The 13,725-nt window shown below is 40.3% G+C and overlaps 2 long non-coding RNA genes across 11 annotated transcripts in view; both read right to left on the bottom strand.

The window, feature by feature from the left end:
- Positions 1–4,085: 4,085 nt before the first annotated feature.
- LOC135971311 (uncharacterized) lies at positions 4,086–5,978 on the bottom strand. Its single transcript, XR_010587413.1, has 2 exons — positions 5,900–5,978; positions 4,086–5,410 (listed from the first exon to the last, which is right to left on the bottom strand). It is a non-coding gene; the product is annotated as an uncharacterized lncRNA (long non-coding RNA).
- A 1,614-nt stretch (positions 5,979–7,592) lies between these two features.
- The window catches only part of LOC123573984 (uncharacterized), a 123,470-nt gene continuing 117,337 nt past the window's right edge, over positions 7,593–13,725 (bottom strand). For 3 of the 10 annotated variants that reach the window (XR_010587410.2, XR_010587411.1, XR_006698751.3), the window contains exons 2-5: positions 12,720–12,808; positions 11,107–11,204; positions 8,367–8,450; positions 7,593–7,749 (exon numbers count right to left, since the gene is read on the bottom strand). This is a non-coding gene — a long non-coding RNA (uncharacterized lncRNA). Of the gene's footprint in view, positions 7,750–8,366; positions 8,451–8,615; positions 8,704–9,318; positions 9,352–11,106; positions 11,205–12,719; positions 12,809–13,725 lie in introns of those variants that run through there. The other 7 variants (XR_012413741.1, XR_012413742.1, XR_012413740.1 and 4 more) reach the window with 4 other exon arrangements.

Raw genomic sequence — 13,725 nt, 5'->3', positions numbered from 1 at the left:
AAGATGATCTGCTCAAATCTGAAACAGAAAATGCCTCTGAACTCTTATTTTCCCTACAAGCCTTGCAGAAAATTCATCAAGAGATCTGGCCCAAGCTGAAAGAGCTATATGAGACTGGTCCCCCACCGACACCCCATCCGGACCAGCCGGGAGACTGGGTCCTGGTTAAGCAACACCGACAAGAGACCCTAGAACCCAGGTGGAAGGGACCACTCCAGGTACTCCTGACCACACCCACCACCCTGAAGGTAAAAGGCATCGCGTCGTGGATCCACTACACCCACGTCAAGCCAGTGGACCCAACCTCTGACCTTCTGGAACCAATCATGGTAGCAGCTGAAGCACCGGCCACGTGGACTGTGGACAGAGCTAAGAACAACGCCTTAAAACTCACCCTGCACCGGCAATATAGCTCACTGCAGACATGCAGTTAGGTAGTCTAGCCCTAACGTTAGCCGCCCTAGTGGCCGCTGGGGAAAACACCAATTCCAGCCTCTGCAGCATCACTGCAGTGCCCCCTAATATCACCCTAAGGGCTCCGCCAGGCATATTCTTCTGGTGTAATAGGACATTATCTAAGGACCTATCTAGTCCCTCTGTTACCAACCTACTGTGTCTTCCTGTCACATTAGTTCCCCGGTTGACTCTACTAACTGCTGGCGAGTTCCTAAGGTACACCGGTAACTGGACTAGCACTGCTATTCACCCAGTCCCTAGACCGAGACCTGCACGAGCCATATTTCTCCCCCTCATTGCAGGAATCTCCCTCACCGCATCCCTCATTGCGGCCGGGATGGCAGGGAAAGCCCTAGGTCACACCCTCATGGAAAGCAACAAGTTGTACCAACAATTTGCCGTTGCTATGGAGGAGTCAGCTGAGTCCCTTGCATCCCTTCAGCGGCAGCTCACGTCCCTAGCTCAGGTAACCTTGCAGAACCGGAGGGCCCTAGACCTACTCACTGCTGAAAAAGGTGGTACATGTATGTTTCTAAAAGAAGACTGTTGTTTCTACATAAATGAATCAGGGCTTGTAGAAGACCGGGTCCAACAGTTACGCAAGTTAAGCACTGAAGTAAAAACACGGCAGTTTGCTTCAGCTGCAGACCAATGGTGGAATTCCTCTATGTTTTCTCTGTTAGCCGCCTTCCTTGGACCCCTGCTAAGTCTACTATTTCTGCTAACCGTAGGACCCTGTGTTGTTAACAGAATTTTGCAGTTTGTCAGAGAAAGGTTTGACACTGTTCAGCTCATGGTCCTCAGAGCCCAATACCAACCTGTAAACGCTGAAACAGAGTCAGACTTATAAGACCCAAGATTGGCTCTAGAGTTACCTGAAAAGAAGGGGGGAATGAAAGGAATGAGGCACATCCCCCATATATCTCCCAACTTCCTGAGTCCAGCACAAACACATTCCTCCATATTTCTTTCAAACTTCAGAAAAACATCACCTGGGAGATCTCCGATAAGGAATGCTAAATGTAGAATGTTAACCAATTGTAATGCTGTAACCGAGAGAATTACCTTGTTCCCTGTAACTTTACATATCCTGTTTACATCGGGCTATAAAAAGCAAGCACTCGCATTGTTCGAGGCCCTCCTGTATGCTGTGGAATGGAGGGACCAAGTTCGAACTTGTAGTAAAGATCCTTGCCGCTTGGCTTTGACTCTGGACTCTGGTGGTCTTCTTTGGGGAACAAACGGTCTGGGCATAACAGTAGTTTTATCACAAGTCTTGAAATCCAGGATGTAAGCCCTACATTACTTTTTTCCTAAAGATGTCTAGCTATTCTTGGTCCTTTGCATTACAATGTGAATTTTTTAATTAGCTTGTCAATTTCCACACACAAAAAAAAGCCTCTTGGGATTTTGGTTTGGATTGTATCAAATCTATAGACTGGGGAGGAATGACATTGTAACAATATTAAGTTTTTAGTTTCATGAAAACATTTTACCTGTTCATTTACGTTTTTAAATTTTCTTTCAATAATGTTTGCAACATACAGACATAAAGATTTTTTGTTAGATTTATACTTAGGTATTTCATGTATTTTATGCTATTGTAATTTGTATTTTTTAATGTCAATACCTGATAGTTCTGTGCTAGTGAATAGAAATACAATTGATTTTTTAATGTTGTATAAACGTCCTACAACATTGCCAAACTAACTTATTCATTATAGTAGCTTTTTTGTAGATTCCACTGGATTTTCTGCAGTTTATGCTGTCTATGAATAGACAGTTATACTTCTTTCTTGCCAATCTGGATGCTTTGTATTTCTTTCTCTTCCCTGATTGCCCTAAGTAGCACCTTAAGGACAATACTGAGTAGAAGTGTTGAGAACAGTCATCCTTGTCTTGTTCCTGATCTTAGAAGGAAAGCATTCAGTCCTTCATCATTAGGTACATTGTTAAGTACATTTTGGTAACCGCTTTTTATCAGGTTATGGAAGAGTCTCCCTATGTCCAGTTTGCTGAGAGTTAGTATCAGGATTAATGCTGAATTTGTTAAATGCTTTTTCTGCATCTATTGAGATGATCATATGGAGTTGTTGTTTTTTTGTTTGTTTATATGGAGAAATACATTGATAGATTTTTCAATGTGAAACCAACTTTGTATTCCTATTATCCATTTAGAATTTTTGCATCTATATTAATATGGCACATTAGGCTATAGATTTCTTTTCTTATAATATTTTGGTTTAGTTTTCATATGAGTAATAGTGGCCTCGTAGAATGAGTTGGGAAGTATTTTCCTCATTTTCAATTTCTTAGGAAGAGATTGTATAGTATTAGTATTGTTTCTTCCTTAAATGTTTGGTAGAATTTATGAGTGAAGCCATCTGGAACTTGAGTTTTATTTATTGGAACATGTTTAATGACAAATTCAATTTATTTAATCCATATAGGGCTATACAGGTTGTCTATGTCTTTCTGAGTAAACTTTGGCAATTTGTATAATTCAGGGTCTTTTTTTCCTTTTCATCTCAGCTGTCAATTTTATTGGCATACAATTATTCATAATATTCCATTATCCTTTTAATATTTCTAGAATCTGTATCCTTTTCAAATTTGTAGGATCTACATGTAGAATCATGTAGAAATGATATCACCTATATAATTTCTGACATTGGCAATTTATATCTCCTTCCTTCCTTCCTTCCTTCCTTCCTTCCTTCCTTCCTTCCTTCCTTCCTTCCTCCCTTCCTCCCTTCCTCCCTTCCTCCCTTCCTCCCTTCCTCCCTTCCTCCCTTCCTTCTTTCTTCTTTCTTTTTTTTGAGATGAAGTCTTGCTCTGTCACCCAGACTGGAGTGCAATGGTGTGATCTCGGCTCACTGCAAGCTCTGCCTCCTGGGTTCAAGTGATTCTCCTGCCTTAGCCTCCCCAGTAGCTGGGATTACAGGTACACACTACCACACCCAGCTAATTTTTGTATTTTCAGTGGTCATGGGGTTTCAGTATGTTGGCCAGGCTGGTCTCAAACTCCTGATCTCAGATGATCTGCCCACCTTGGCCCTCCAAAGTGCTGGGATTACAGGCGCGAGCCACTGCACCTGGCCTCTTTTTGTTGTTGTTGTTGTTGTTGTTGTTGTTGTTTGTTTTTGAGACAGGGTCTCACTCTGTCACCCAGGATGGAGTGCAGTGGCATGATCACGACTCACTGCAACCTTGACCTCCTGGGCTCAAGAGATCCTCCCACCTCTCAGCCTCCTGAGCAGCTGGGACTACAGGCACTTGCCACCATGCCTGGCTAATTTTTTGTATTTTTTGTAGAGATGGGGTTTTGCCATGTTGCCTAGGCTGGTCTGGAACTCCTGGGCTCAAGCAATCTGCCCACCTCGGCCTCCCAAACTGCTGGGCTACAGGCATGAGCCACTATGCCCAGCCTCTTTTTCTTTTTTTTTTTTTTTCCTGATAAGATTTTTCAATTATATTGATCTTCCAAAAAGCTGTTTTTTTATTTCATTGATCTTCTCTATTTTTCTTTTGTCTTCTACTTTATTGACTTCTATTGTAGTGGCCAAGGGAAAACTCCCCCTTCATCCTCTGAAAGTTCACTGAAAATCAACTGACAAAAGGCACATTAATTGGAGAAAAGACATACAAATTTATTAACGTGTACACAGTAGTCATACAAATATAAGAACTCAAATGGTCAGATGGTTGGCACTTTTATACCATCTTGAGATTACAAAAAGAATAGGGGCTTAAAGCATGGCAAAACAGGTTATGGTGGCCAGTCAGGTTATAGGAGAGAGAAGAGGAAAGCCCTGGCTAGCAAGGGCAGTCTTGCTAGGCAGATGAAACCTCAGAGATAACAGCCCTCAGAATGAATAGATGGTAGCCAGTGGGAAATGTTCCCATCAGACCTTTAAAGGTTTCAGACTCTCATTAATATTTCCTAGATCTGGACAAGGGGCCTTCAGAGAAAGCCTGTTTGCATCTGTCATTTGCTTCCTCTACAAATGCAAATCACCTCCCCTGCCCACGAAAGATAGCTCCGCAGGGCTACTTCTGTTTGCAGGCCTTCAGACCAGCCATTTCAAAATATGTTGAAGAAGTCTATTTTGGGGTAAAATATTTTGGTTTATTTCACTAATCTGATCTTTATTATTTCCTTTCTTTTGCTGATTTTGGGTTTTATTGGCTTTTTTCTGTGTTTTGTTTTGTTTTTGAGACAGAGTCTTGCTCTGTTACCCAGGCTGGGGTGCAGTGGCATGGTCTCGGCTCACTGCAACCTCCACCTCCTGGGTTCAAACAATTCTCCTGCCTCAGCCTCCAGAGTAGCTGGGATTACAGGTGCATGCCACCACGCCTGGCTAATTTTTGTATTTTTACTAGAGATGCAGTTTTGCCAAGTTGGCCAGGCTCATCTTGAACTCCTGGCCTCAAGCAATTTACCCATCTTGGCCTCTGAAAGTGCTGGGATTACAGGTGTGAGCCACCATGCCCAGCCTTTTGTTGTTGTTTTGTTTTGTTTTAAGATGGATGTTGAGACCATTGATTTGAGACCATTGATTTTAAGATTTTTCTTCTTTGCTAATACAGTTTAGTGCTATGGTTTTCCCCTTAAGCACTGTTAAAGTGACAATTCATAAAATGTATTATGTTTTTTCCTTCTTACTCTTTTTTAAGTTCAAACCACTCTGTAATTTTCCTTTTGATTTCTTTGATCATAGTTATTTAGTTTCCAAATATTTGGAGATTTTTCAGAGATCTTTCTGTTATTAATTTTTATTTTAATTCCATTATGGTCAGACAACATAATCCATTTGGGTGGTTCCCTTCCTGGTCTTAGGTGGTTTCCTCATATGCATGTGGTGATCAGTACTTGGCTGAAGTTCAAGGAGGGCCCTCTGCAGATCTCTGGATTGCTGGCCGTGCACAGCAGTTTCTTCTGTGGTACTCTGGCCTGCAAGATTTAGCGGCGTTGTTCTCAGTGGCTTGGCTCTGTCATCTCAACTCAGTCTGCTGGCCTCTGCCTGGATTGCGCCTCCTCCTCCACAGCCTGAAAACTCTTTCAAGGCGGTAATCCAGGGCAATCATAGGGCTCACCTTCCCCACCCCCACACCCCAGCCCTTTTGTATCTCTATTCTTCTTGTCTGATGTCCCAGTGTCTTAAAAAATCTGTCATTTCATATATTCTGTCATCTTTTATGTTCACTTCAAGCAGAAGGATAAATCTAGTCTCACTTTGGCCAGAAAAGAAGTCCCTGAGTGGGCTAGCATCTTAATCCTTCTCTTGAAAATTTCCCTCATGCTTAGGGCCTAATAATCCCAAAATGGCTGCTCTACCACTAAGCATTATATTTACATTTAATGCAGATTTAATGCTAATCATGCTTGTCCATGTCATTATAAATGCAAAATATTTTCCAAAATGTTACCCAACAAACTTACTTATGTAGCTCATTGGCCACAAGGAGGTTACCTGGCCATCCTTATCTGCAAGGAAGTCTGGGAAAACAGGAAACAGTGTTGTCATGATTGGTTTCTGTGTAAGTGTGATTTAACACTGACATATTGCCATCCCAAAAGAACTAGAGAAGGAGGGGGTGGGGGATACAGGATACTGGAGTTCTGTAACCAAGGCAACCAACCGGGTCCTCTTCAGAAAGTAAGACCAGCTTATCTCTCCAGCTGGATCTTTTTGCCCTGGGTACAGTCCACCCAGGTTTTTCTGACAATTGGCTGCTTTCCAACCTTTCTATATTTGATAAGGGTTTCTGTGTCTTGAGGGCTAGCGATAACATTCTAACACCCTTTAGAAATTATTTCTCACCTTCAGGGAGATCTTTGAAGCTCTAAAATATCAGACCAAAATGAAATCACCAATTAAACTACTAATGTTTAAGCCTCTGTATTTCCATTTTCTGTTATTTGCTTTTAACTAAAGTTAAAAGAGCAGGCCGGGCGCAGTGGCTCACGCCTGTAATCCCAGCACTTTGGGAGGCCGAGGCGGGCAGATCATGAGGTCAGGAGATCGAGACCATCCTGGCTAACACAGTGAAACCCTGTCTCTACTAAAAATACAAAAACATTAGCCGGGTGGGTGTGGTGGCAGGCACCTGTAGTCCCAGCTACTCAGGAGGCTGAGGCAGGAGAATGGCGTAAACCCGGGAGGTGGAACTTGCAGTGAGCCGAGATTGTGCCACTGCACTCCAGCCTGGGTGACAGAGCAAGACTCCGTCTCAAAAAAAAAATAAAATAAAATAAAATAATAATAAAGTTAAAAGAGCAAGTGGACTTGGAATCCAAGTGAATTCTACTCCACTAACTTTAAAGGTCAACTCAGTAGAGCACATCTAAGGGTCCATTGCTTTATTGATTCTGCCTAGTTCACTCAGAGGTGATTGGAGAAAATAAAGATCCAGTTGTTTCTAGCATTCTTCCTAGCAGTTGTGGCCGAGAAGTGTGAAGTTTCATGTAGATTGATGGAGCAGTTCAAAAACTGCAAGCCTAACTTCTAGACGCAAAGGGGCATTTTCTTTGGCCAGGGAAGGATCATTTTGTGCAAATGGTTGAAGTTTAAGTTTGGGTCACTGGCAGAGTCTCTAGGCACTTAGGTGTTAACTTTACAGTAGAGGAAAAAGCAATTATTTTTACGCCAACATTTTAAGTCCTAAGATTAACTTTAGAGGTGTCAGGAAAAGGGGAAAGTAGTTCTTATCTTCACCTAGTAAAGACAAACGACCTGCTTTTTAATTTAGTCATGTAAAAATACATTATGTGAAGACAGTCAAATATTCTCTCTTCCCTGGACTGAGACTAATTCTCCATGAGACTTTATTTGTTTCATGAAACAATTGGATAAATTCTCAGAAGAATGAACTGCTCAGGCAAATGTGGCTTGAGAAACCTTCCTGAGTCTGTACCCAAACCTCTCCTAAGGTTTAGATGATTAGAAAGTCTAAAGATGGGTTGGCTGTGGAAGAGTATTAGAGGAGAGAGGACTAGCTTGTAAGATAGTGTCTGGCTGGAAGAGAGGTAGGATGAGATCTAAGAAGAATTGACAGGCACTCCATTGGGCATTTCTTATATTAGTAAGAATGGGCTAAGTCATGCTGCAGTAACAAGCCCCAAATCTCAAAGGTTTGACACAATAAAAGTTTATTTCCATCTCATGCAATGTCTTTTGTGGGTCAAGGCAACTCTCTAGGGCAGTTGTCCTCTGTGTGGTACCCGAGTTATCCAGGCTGCTTCAATCTTTTGGGTCTTCCATCTCAGCATACAGTCTTGTCTGTGGTTGCCTATGATGGGGAAGAAAGAGTTGGGAGAATCACACTGTCTCACCTGGAAATGATGTGTGTCATTACACTGGCCACGATAACTAGTTACATGGCCCTATCCAACTGCAAAGAAACTGAGAAGTACAGTCTTCCATATGCCTAGGATAGGAGAAGGAACAGATATTGGTAAATATAGTGATATTGAACATACTACTTTAATTCACAAGTCTTGTCTTAAAGACGAATTTATACCAAGTTGTCCCTGAGTTCAGAATGTCTTTCCAGAAGGGGTTCAGGGGCATCTTGTGGCTAAAAGAGGTTTGAAAGGGACTTATTTTTAGCTTCATTTGCATATCAAGAAATAAGTCTTTCTTTAGATTGAATGTTTATTTCAGTCAGCTTTGGGGGATGCTAATGGAGGCTATGTAGAAGTGAGCAAAATCCTCCAATCCCACCTCCCTCCCCTTCCCTGCCTTGGCACTTACAGCGTCAGAGTTTCTTTGTAAGTGCTGTAAGTGTGATACAGTGAGCAGTTGCACATTTGGTACCAGCCAAAACCCCAAATGGGCAGGCCACCAATGGGCTACTGGTGGCAGGGAGGCCTGGGAAGCAGTGGCAGGCTCCCTACAACACGGTACCTCAGTCTGTGTTGATATCTTGTTCCAATCGGTTTCCTGTAAACATCAGCAACTTTCACACCTTGCATCGCAGTAACGTGTCTTCTGAGAAAAAGCAAGCAGAAAAGCAAAATCAGTCAGATTATTGCTGCAACTCTTGGAGCTTATCTCCTATTATGATTAAGACTGTGCATTTGTGTCTGAACAAGAAAGTGAATAATAAGTATGCATGCAGTTTTATCAGTGGGAATATGCCTGCTAAGCATTTACCTCATTCAATGAGCTGTGAGGAGGGCAGACAGGAAGACATGCAGTCAAATAATTCACATCCCTTTGACACTAGAAGGCTCTGATCAGTCTAGGGAATCAGAAATCATGCTGTATAAGGGTCAGAGATTGTGAGAGTTTTATCATCTAAAACAGTCACATTGGCCTTCAGGTGGCATAGACAGCCATTTTCCAATCTGCCAAATATGATAACCCGATGCAGGCATCGTGCTTTGTGTCATCTCAAGGCTCAGCCTGCGTGGCACGCCAAGCTGTAGTATTTTATGAGTCTGCCTAATCGAAACTAACAGCAAATACATTTGTCTTTAGTGGTCCCGATGGTAGTCCCCAGATGTGCAGAGTGTTCCTCCTGCTCTCTGCTGACTCACTCGGGACACCTCTGGTTATGATGCCCAGTCTTGAGAATTCCTCTGTAAATCATCCTGTATTCATTTTATTCTCTTAGCTAATCCTCTGTTACTCTGAAAACTATTGTGTTTAGCAGATAATAATTAACAAGTTTTCTATCTTATCAATTATTCAAATCAATTCATTATAATCCTTCAAATGTGTCAATCTAGCCATTTATCTATGTTTTCCCCTCTATTCAACAAATATTTTTTAAACAAAATATGTAAAGTATGCTGTTGGTGACATGGAGGATTTGGGGGGAAAGGGAGTGGTCCAACAGAGCTAGTAAAAGTACCTAAGCTTCTGGGCAGGACACCAACAGCAACTACTTCAGGAGGCGACATTTAAGCAGAAATTGGAATGACAAGAAAAAGCTGGTCACATCAAATACAGAGGAAGAGTGAGCTTGGCAAGTCTAGGGCCTAGAAGAAGGTCAATAGGCCTGCACTGTAGGGGGTGAAGCTCTAGAGAGAGTGGTGTCAGAGATCAATCACACAAAACTTTGTCAGCCCAGAAAGGCTTTCAAACGACATTGGTGGTTTTAAATCAGGGCACATGATTGAATTCTGGATTTTTCTGATGTGAGCCCATCTCTGGCCTAAAGTTGCCTTCCATTTATAGTGTGATACTAGTGTTAAACAAAAATTATGGGAGGCCATTTTTTAGGCTGAGCTCTAGCACTAGGACCCAACAGACCAGTCCAAACCAAAATGAAGTCACTCATGCTAAATGCCATGTAATCAAACTGAAACTTGAAGGAAATAGATACATCTCCACGGCCCTATTTTTGCTGAAAGCAGGAGAGATTCCAGTCTACCTGAGTTGCATAATAAGGAAGTCCCCTCTGTTTAACCCTTACCAAAAAAGTAACCGGAAGTTGACCAATCACCTTTTTTTCTTGTTCTGTTTTCTTGTCCCCACCATTCTGCCATTGCCCGGGATGGGGGTGGCAGTGGGAATGGGGGACTCTGATTCCATTCATGAATTACAAACAAAAGCCAAATTCAATCTATAACAAAATTTGTTGGAATTTTGTCTGACACTAGTTTTTCCACTTAAGATCATAATATAAAGTGTCCTTTTAAAGTAAATACATTTAAGGAAACAGAGCAAGGCCTTATAAAAATATTAAGTAAATAATACAGAGATAGCTGAACCGTAAAGGTAGAAACACTGCCCTCAGGCGGAGCAAAATGAATCTTTTGGGGTTCCAAACTGCTTAGGAGATCGTATGCCCAGTGCTTTGCAAGGATTTGAGAAGCCAACAAACTAGAGAAGAAGGCAGATGGTGTTCTGAAAGACCCAAGGTGTCGACATAAAGTTAACACAGAATATTCCTTATGCCCTGGGTCACCTGACTGATGGCCAGGAAGCATCAAGGCTTCCTGTATCTTACACACACACCATTCAGAATGCTGGTTGTCTCTTTCTAACTCTACACTTTAATTTACCTTTTAAGTTGCTCTTGATAATTATTTTAAACAGATTTCCCCAGAACAAAATATTAGGGGATAGGGAGAAGGGGATGCATAGTGTAATTTCTTCTCAGCCTTATACCCTGTTAAGAATGGCCTCAAGATTACAGAAACATAACTCTGACAATTTAATATCCACTGACACACAGAAATACAATGCCAAGAATTACATTTGTTTAAATGCCAAGTTTTCCTTAAGATTTATTTTAAAATCTACATTTCTGAAAATATCTGCACTTCTGAAATCAGATTCAGTCTCACAACATATGTTAAAGAAGAAAAAAAATCTTACCAGGATATACAGAAACCTGATTTTTTAAAATGTGCCTTGAAATTATGATATAAATTTAAAAGAAGTAAGAATCTCAATCTCATTGTTAAAATGAGTCATAGCATTTGGTATTTCTATCATGCATGTGATAGAAAAGTGCTAATAATGCTTTTCTGACTTGACACCAATCTTACAAGTATACAGGTAAGGACACAGATGTCAATATATTAGTACCAAGGTAGCAAATTATTAAGACAGTTATCTCAGTCTGTTCCTGCTGCTATAACAAAATACCTTAAACTGGGTAATTTATAAACTATAGAAATTTATTTCTCACAGTTCTAGAGGCTGGGAAGTCCAAGATCAAGGCACCAGCAGATTCAGTGTCTGGTAAGGGCTTCTCTGTGCTTCATGGGTGCCACCCTGCTGCTGTGTCTTCATATGGCAGAAAGAGAAAAAAGGGTCAAACTCCCCCCAGCCCTTTCATAAGGACACTAATGTCATTCTTGAGTGGAGAGCACCCATGACCTAATTACCTGCCAAAGGCTCCACATTTAATACCATCATTTTGTGGTTAGGTTTCAGTATGTGAATTTTCGAGGGACAGAGACATTCAAACCATAACAACAAACAATCAGACTTGCAGGTTTCCTTTGGAGATTATTTTTTTACAGGACATGGCAAACCTTTCTAAAGTCTTTAGAGTCTTACAAGATTCCTTTATTCAAATCATGCCTTCAAGGTCCAATTACAATTATACACCTTCATACAAGTCTTCATGTTGCACAGGACAACAAGAATAAGGGTTCTTGCAAGGTTTTACATTCTAATTCCTTATCAATACTGATTCTGTTAACTGATCTATGACATAGATGATCCTCTCCCACTGAAGCTTCAGGGGAGAGAGACACCTTCATCTTTTTATGAGCCTCTTTTTGTTCATTATGAGATGTTGCATTTTAAAAGCCACGTCCCAGAATTTCATCAGTTGGCTTTCAAAACAATAGTCAGGCCTGTAGAGCCCAATTGTATTTTCTCCAAAATATTTTATTGTCTCTAAAAACAGGGACAGGGATAAAAAGAATTTTACTGAATACGATTAAATAGAAGTATAGAGCATTAACCATCCATAGTACTGGTAGCACAGGTGCAAAAGACCCCAGAAGCACAAGAACTGGTTAAGCAAATCAGGGAGCTGGTGTTTTGTGGAACAAAAAGTGATTCAAAGAAATCTTTAGACTGAATGTGAATAGATTTAAACTCAAACCTTGTTTATACTACAAAAGAAAAAAAATTTGAATTTGTGTGTTTGTGTGCATATACTATTGACATTTACTAAGACAAAAAGGTTCATTTAATATAGTTTTCTTTTTTCTCAAAAAGTTGTTATGAAACCAATAATGTATCTTCAATTGAAGGAATCTCAGAACTAAAGGAATGTGGCACTTCTGTTGTCAAGGAACTATGTGTTAACATGCTGGTCCTGGCTCTGAAAGTGTGTTGCCAGCTCTCAAGTTAGACAAGGGAAAATAAATCAATATGGCCTGATGAAATGGCAGAACATAGAAATAGTTACCATAAACACTAAATCAACTCATTGACTTTATTAGAATTGTCTCAGGGCAGGGCATTGCCTTTCTGATAAATTTTTATTAAAAGAATATTCTTCAAGTAATATAGTGCACTGTAGAATCTTTGAGTCTAAAAGGGCTGAGGATGATTCTAATTCAGGTGTCCCCTCTATATAAAGCTCCTGAGGATTGTGATAAAATCTACAGAGACACTAGTTCTTTATAAGTTTCTTAATAGAATATGTAGGGCAGGTTGCATTTCAGTTCAGAAAAAAATAACTAAGGTCCAAGGCCTCTAGATAGGTTTTGATTAGGTTGACTGAATCACAAAGATCTAAAATAAAAGCAGTTTAAAGAAGGCAAATATTTATTCACATACTGTTCTGGCAGTTTGGTTCCATGAAGCCCTCAGACACTCAAATTCCTTCCAACCCAGAGTCTCACCATCTTCTGGGTTTAGTCCTTTTCCTTATGGCAAAAAAAAAAAAAAAAAAAAAGAAAAAAGAAAGAAAGAAAGAAAGAAAGAAAAAAATTGGTAGTTAGAGCTCCAGCTGTCATATCTGCATTCCAGGTGGTAGGGTATAAGACAGGCAAAGAAGAAATGAGCAAAGTGCACATTGTAGTAGCTGTTGCTTGAAGAGCCTTCTCAGAAGTTGCCAAAAGATATTTCAAGATACATGTATTGACCGGGATTTAGTCACATGGTTATGCCGAGTTGCAAGGGACCATGCAATACTTTTATTCTGGGGGACTACAGTCCAGCTAAAAGTTGGAACTCTGTTAATATGGAAGAAGAGAAGGATGGATAGTGAAGGGAAAACCGTATTCTCTGCAAACTTCTTAGCTACCTCTATTAAAATCGGTGGTTGTTTGATAATTTTAAAAGTCAGTTAAAGCAGGGAACCACAAAAAAATACATTACATATTAATGATATTTACCTTAAATATTCCTTTTAACTTCTAACAAATCAGACTACATTCATTCATCACTTTCTTTGAGTATGAGGCTGATATTTGTAGTCTTGCATTCTCTAAGTGGACACCATTTTAACTTCCTTAAAGAGAAGCAGGAACTTAGAGAATCTTAAACGCTCTAAGGAGTAAAGTGTTTCTACCATCCCCCAAATCTATAGTTCTACACCTAATTCTATGGAATCTTTTTAATTATTTTGATACGGGTTTTTTGTTGTTGTTGTTGAATTTGTTTTTGTTCTTCTTAAACAATTGACTTAGCTTCCATAAAAATAACTCCCTTTCACACTCCCATTTTTCCCAATTAAGTGATATTTCTAAGGTGGATGTTAAAATGGAACGTTTCCATCATCTCAATTTTTTTTTTTTTTTTTTTTTTGAGATAGAGTCTCGCTCTGTCATCCAGGCTGGAG

The sequence above is a fragment of the Macaca fascicularis genome, chromosome 6, assembly GCF_037993035.2.
Source record: "Macaca fascicularis isolate 582-1 chromosome 6, T2T-MFA8v1.1".
Taxonomy (NCBI): domain Eukaryota; kingdom Metazoa; phylum Chordata; class Mammalia; order Primates; family Cercopithecidae; genus Macaca; species Macaca fascicularis.
The sequence above is the reverse complement of the archived record's forward strand: the minus strand, read 5'-3'. Positions and strand labels throughout refer to the sequence as shown.